The sequence below is a fragment of the Lolium rigidum genome, chromosome 4, assembly GCF_022539505.1.
Source record: "Lolium rigidum isolate FL_2022 chromosome 4, APGP_CSIRO_Lrig_0.1, whole genome shotgun sequence".
Taxonomy (NCBI): Eukaryota; Viridiplantae; Streptophyta; class Magnoliopsida; order Poales; family Poaceae; genus Lolium; species Lolium rigidum.
Genome location: NC_061511.1, coordinates 98,780,541 through 98,787,621, shown reverse-complemented (window position 1 = coordinate 98,787,621; position 7,081 = coordinate 98,780,541).

Sequence of the window (7,081 nt, the reverse complement as noted above, 5' to 3'; positions counted from 1 at the left end):
CGTCTTTGTGGCGTGGTAGCCTTTGTGGCGTTGTTGCCTTTGTGGAGTGTGGTAGCCTTTGTGGTTTTGGAGCCGGTTGTGGCGCGTTGGAGTCTTTGTGGCTTTGTTGCCGGTGTGGCATGTTGTAGCCTCTTGTGGCCTTGTACTTGAGAGCCTCCGTGTTGTGGAGTTGCCTCAAGCTGGATACTTGGGAGTTTGCCCAAGCTTGTACGGGTTCGGTGACCACCCTCAAGGGTCCCTTAGTGGATCGAGGCTTTCCCCTTGGTGGAAAGGCTCGAGGAGAATACGGTGGCCCTAGCGGCTCATTGGAGTGCCTTGTGCCTCCACACCGCTCCAACGGAGACGTAGCACCCTTGGGTGTGAACTTCGGGATACATCGGCGTCTCCTCGTGCACCTGTTACTTCTCAACCCGACCTCCTTTACCTATGCGCTTTACATTGTGATATCTATCTTGCTTGATGTGCTATACCTAGCTTGTTATCACCTTGTTGCTCATCATGCTAGCATAGGTTGTTGGTGCACTTAGGCAAACCCCTAGTTGATAGGCTTTGAGCTAAACTAGTAAACACTTAGTAGTTTTATTCCGCCTAGTTTAGCTCTCAAGTAGAAGTTTTTATACACCGCCTATTCACCCCCCTCTAGGCGGCGTCCTAGTACATTCAAGCACTGTGTTAGGGAATTTGTGTAACCAAACTGTTTTTCTCAAGAATGATGTTCAAGTTCTACAGGAAAAGACAAATACCGTTGAGGCACAGTTGGGCAAGATAGTTGAAAGCCAAACTATAATAGTTGCAATATTTGTAGGGAAGCCCAAACCAAATCCCGTTGAAGATCTCAAGATGATAATAATCAAGGAACGGATAACCTGAGAGTTGTACTATAGCAGTGCTCCATCATCGGGCTATTCCGTGGACTTGTTAAGATATGGTATTAGTGGGAGTGATTTGAAACAATTGGAGTAGAGCTTTTATTTGTGTGTTTAATTAATTGTGATAGTTCTTGTTCTGATTCATTTAGTTAACCGAGTTTTGCCATGGAAGTAATATTGCTAAACAAGTACAACAAGAAAAAGTCTACAATTATGACTTGTATGATGACCGATTGTCTTATGGGTTTAACTTTGAAGATACTTAACCCCATAGATGTAGTGAAAGACTTGATAGCACTCTTGATACGAATTGTTTGATTAAACTTAAGTCTAGTGGTGATTGATACACATGCCAAACTGTAATGTTGTGAGTCAAGTATAATATTGCTTAAAGCTTGTCTACAAACTGTGGTGCACACTCTTGGGATGCTAACAACTCCTCTGGATTACGAACGATTTGCGGATTCATCCCAATTTCAGTTATTGAGTTGAGTGCACATGTAGCGAGCTACTTGTGTGCAACCATTAGTACTCTTGAGTTGTGCAAAAATTATTGCTAAAGGTCATTTATGAATCTTAATTGGATAATATCATTGGAATCCAACTATATATCACTTCTAAGTCTTGGCATGGACTCATTACTACTAGATGAATTTTATTGAAAGGCAATGAATAGATAGTAATTGGTTTGATAGTCTTGATCTATTTATGTGGGCGTCAATAAGATACTTCATTACTTACACCTTCTTATGCTCATACTTAACTTTAATGATAATAAACTTCCTAATGTATGATGTCTACGCACGCTTCTATTCCTATAGACAGTGTTGGGCCTCCAAGAGCAGAGGTTTGTAGAACAGCAGCAAGTTTCCCTTAAGTGAATCACCCAAGGTTTATCGAACTCAGGGAGGTAGAGGTCGAGATATCCCTCTCAAGCAACCCTGCAATTACGATACAAGAAGTCTCTTGTGTCCCCAACAAACCTAATACACTTGTCAGATGTATAGGTGCACTAGTTCGGCGAAGAGATAGTAAGATGCAAGTGATATGGATGAATATGAGTGGTAATAACAATCTGAATAAAATATGGCAGCAAGTAAACATGTAACAGAACTTGTTGGAAACGGTGTTTCAATGCTTAGAAACAAGGCCTAGGGATCATACTTTCACTAGTGGACACTCCCAACAATAATCACATAAATAAATAACTTCTCTTCTCTTGTACTACTTTCTAACAGTCTTTTGTTGGATAATAAACACCATTCATTGTGTAGGGCTACAAAAGCTCCCTCAAGCCGGAGTAAACAAGCTCCACAACGTCATAAAGGAAACACACACGATGCACACACTGTCACCATCACCGTGGAGAGTGAATCCGGAGTTCATATTAAAGTAACCTCTAGAGTGCATAGTAATAGTTAACTTCATAATCTACAAGAGATCACAATCATAACCTACGCCAAGTACTACATGATGCACACACTGTCAACTTTACATCATGGAGGAGGAATAGACTACTTTAATAACATCACTAGAGTAGCACATAGATTAATAGTGATACAAAGCTCATGATCACATAAAGATCACACCATGGGAGAGAGAGATGAACCACATAGCTACCCGGTAGAGCCCTCACCTCGGGGGAGAACTACTCCCTCCTTATCATGGGAGACAGCAACGGCGATGAAGATGGCGGTGGTGTCGATGGAGATGACTCCGGGGGCAATTCCCCGTTCCGACGGCGTGCCGGAACAGAGATTCTGTCCCCCAAAACGGAGTTTCGCGATGGCGGCGGCGTCCCTGGAGTCTTTCTGGAGTTTCGTCAATTGGTGTCGGGTTTTTAGGTCACGAGGGACTTTATAGGCGAAGAGGCGGAGTCGGAAGAGTCCCGAGGGGCCCACCCCATAGGGTGGGGCGGCCACCCCTCTGGCCGCGCCGTCCTATGGTGTGGAGGCCCTGGGCCTCCCCCTGGCTTGCCCTTCTGGCTTCGTGAGTCTTCCGGCAAAATAGAATTTCTGTGATTTTTCTGGATTTTTCCGAGCATTTGGTTTTTGGGCCTTTTCTGCAATAAACAGACATAATAAATAGAAACTGGCACTGTGGCATCTCGTTAATAGGTTAGTCCAATAAATGCCATAATATGATATAAAGTGCATATAAAACATGTGAGTATTGTCATAAAACTAGCATGGAACATCAGAAATTATAGATACGTTGGAGACGTATCAAGCATCCCCAAGCTTAGTTCCTACTCGCCCTCGAGTAGGTAAACGATAACAAGGATAATTTCTGAAGTGACATGCTACTAACATAATCTTGATCATACTATTGTAAAGCATATGAGATGAATGAAGTGATTCAAAGCAATGGTAAAGATAATGACTAAACAACTGATCATATAGCAAAGACTTTTCATGAATAGTACCTTCAAGACAAGCATAAATAAGACTTGCATAGGAGTTAACTCATAAAGCAATAAATTCTTAGTAGAAAGTTTTGAAGCAACACAAAGGAAGATATAAGTTTCAGCAGTTGCTTTCAACTTCAACATGTATATCTCATGGATGTATATCTCATGGATGATTGTCAACACAAAGTAATATGATGAATGCAAATAAGCAAGTATGTAGGAATCAATGCACACAGTTGACACAAGTGTTTGCTCCTAAGATAGAAAGAAGTAGGTAAACTGACTCAACATAAAGTAAAAGAATTGGCCCTTCGCAGAGGGAAGCATGGATTACTGTTTTTGTGCTAGAGCTTTTCATTTTGAAAACATAGAAACAATTTTGTCAACTGGTAGTAATAATTCATATGTGTTATGCATAAGATGTCCTATAAGTTGCAAGCCTCATGCATCGAGTACCAATAGTGCTCGCACCTTGTCCTAATTAGCTTGGATTTTCATGGATTATCATTGCATAACATATGTTTCAACCAAGTGTCACAAAGGGGTACCTCTATGTCACCTGTACAAAAGTCCAAGGAGATAGATCGCATTTGATTTCTCGTTTTTGATAGATCTCAACTTAGGACATCCATACCGGGACAACATAGACAACAAATAATGGACTCCTCTTTTAATGCTTAAGCATGCAACAATAGATAGTATTCTCATAAGAGATTTGAGGATTAATGTCCAAACTGAAACTTCCACCATGATTCATGGCTTTAGTTAGCGGCCCAATGTTCTTCTCTAACAATATGCATACTCAAACCATTTGATCATGATAAATCACCCTTACTTCAGTACAAGACGAACATGCATAGCAACTCACATGATATTCAACAAAGGTGTAATAGTTGATGGCGTCCCCGTAAACATGGTTACCGCTCAACAAGCAACTTATAAGAAATAAGATACATAAGCAACATATTCAATACCACATGCTTTTAAGGCTATTTTCCCATGAGCTATATATTGCAAAGACAAGGAATGAAATTTTAAAGGTAGCACTCAAGTAATTTACTTTGGATTGGCAGAGAAATACCACATAGTAGGTAGGTATGGTGGACACAAATGGCATAGTTTTTGGCTCAAGGATTTGGATGCACGAGAAGTATTCCCTCTCAGCACAAGGTTTTGGCTAGCAAGGTTGTTTGAAGCAAACACAAGTATGAACCGGTACAGAAAAACTTACATAAGAACATATTGCAAGCATTATAAGACTCTACACTATGTCCTTGTTGTTCAAACACTTCACCAGAAAATATCTAGACTTTAGAGAGACCAATCATGCAAACCAAATTTCAACAACCTCTATGGTAGTTCTTCATTAATAGGTACAAAGTACATGATGCAAGAGCTTAAACATGATCTATTTGAGCACAACAATTGCCAAGTATCAAATTATTCAAGACATTATACCCATGAAGCATTTTCTGTTTCCAACCATATAACAATGAACGAAGCAGTTTCAACCTTCGCCATGAACATTAAAAGTAAAGCTAAGAACACCAGTGTTCATATGAAACAGCGGAGCGTGTCTCTCTCCCACATAAAGAATGCTAGGATCCGATTTTATTCAAACAAAAACAAAAACATACAGACACTCCAAGTAAAGCACATAAGATGTGACGGAATAAAAATATAGTTTCACTAGAGGTGACCTGATAAGTCGTCGATGAAGAAGGGGATGCCTTGGGCATCCCCAAGCTTAGATGCTTGAGTCTTCTTGAAATATGCAGGGATGAACCACGGGGCATCCCCAAGCTTAGACTTTTCACTCTTCTTGATCATATTGTATCATCCTCCTCTCTTGATCCTTGAAAACTTCCTCCACACCAAACTCAAAACAAACTCATTAGAGGGTTAGTGCATAATCAAAAATTCACATATTCATTGGTGACATAATCATTCTTAACACTTCTGGACGTTGCACAAAGCTACTGAAAGTTAATGGAACAAAGAAATCCATTCAACATAGCAAAAGAGGCAATGCGAAATAAAAGGCAGAATCTGTCAAAACGTAATCAGCTCAGAAATACGAATTTTTCAGGGGCACTTAACTTGCTCAGATGAAAAAGCTCAAATTGAATGAAAGTTGCGTACATATCTGAGGATCACATACGAAAATTGGCAAATTTTTCTGAGTTACCTACAGAGAGGTCTACTCAAATTCGTGACAGGAAGAAATCTGTTTCTGCGCAGTAATCCAAATCTAGTATCAACCTTACTATCAAAGACTTTACTTGGCACAACAATGCAATAAAATAAAGATAAGGAGAGGTTGATACAGTAGTAACAACTTCCAAGACACAACAAAACAGTAGCAAAATAAAAACATGGGTTGTCTCCCAAGAAGTGCTTTCTTTATAGCCATTAAGATGAGCTCAGCAATTTTAATGATGCTCACATAAGTTGAAGCAAAGAGAGCATCAAAACGCAAGTATGAAACAAATTTAAGCCTAACCCACTTCCTATGAAAATGAATCTTGTTCACAAATAAATTCACGAAGAAGAAAGTGACAAGCATAGGAAGATAAAACTCGAGTAACTTCAAGATTCTCAACATAAAGAGGGGAAACTTAATATTATTAAGATGCATATAACCATGTTTCCCTCTCTCATAATAACTTCCAGATGAGCATCATGAACAAACTCAACAATATAACTATCACATGAAACATTCTTATCATGAGCTACATGCATAAAATAATTACTACTCCCAACATAAGCATAGTCATTCTTATTAATTGTAGTGGGAGAAAATTCAATAAAGTAGCTATCATTATTATTCTCATCACCATAATCATCAAATATAGGAGGCATAGTATAATCATAATAAAATTTATCCTCCATAGTAGGTGGCACCAAAATACCACTATCATTATAATCATCATAAATGGGAGGCAAAGTATCATCAAAGAAAATTTTCTCCTCCATGCTTGGGGACTAAAAATATCATGCTCATCAAAACCAGCTTCCCCAAGCTTAGAATTTTCCATAGCATTAGCAACAATGGTGTTCAAAGCATTCATACTAATAATGTTGCCATTAGCATGCATATAAAGTTTCATTGGTTTTTTAATTTTCTCTTCAAACCCCTCATGTCCTAACTCAAGATAAATACTATAAAGATCTCTAATATTTTTGTTGTTTTCCTTTAAGCCTAACTAGTGAAAACAAGAAACAAAAAGATGCAATTGCAGGATCTAAAGGAAATAGCTTCGAGCACTCACACACCGGCAACAATGCTAGGAAATAGCTTAGTAGTCATGAGGATGTGAATACCTTTTACCTTACCTCCCCGCAACGGCGCCGTAAAAATAGCTTGATGTCTACGCACGCTTCTATTCATGTAGACAAGTGTTGGGCCTCCAAGAGCAGAGGTTTGTAGAACAGCAGCAAGTTTTCCTTAAGTGAATCACCCAAGGTTTATCGAAGCTCGTGGAGGTAGAGGTCGAGATATCCCTCTCAAGCAACCCTGCAATTACGATACAAGAAGTCTCTTGTGTCCCCAACACACCTAATACACTTGTCAGATGTATAGGTGCACTAGTTTGGCGAAGAGATAGTAAGATGCAAGTGATATGGATGAATATGAGTGGTAATAACAATCTGAATAAAATATGGCAGCAAGTAAACATGTAACGTAACTTGTTGGAAACGGTGTTTCAATGCTTAGAAACAAGGCCTAGGGATCATACTTTCACTAGTGGACACTCTCAACAATAATCACATAAATAAATAACTTCTTCTCTTGTACTAC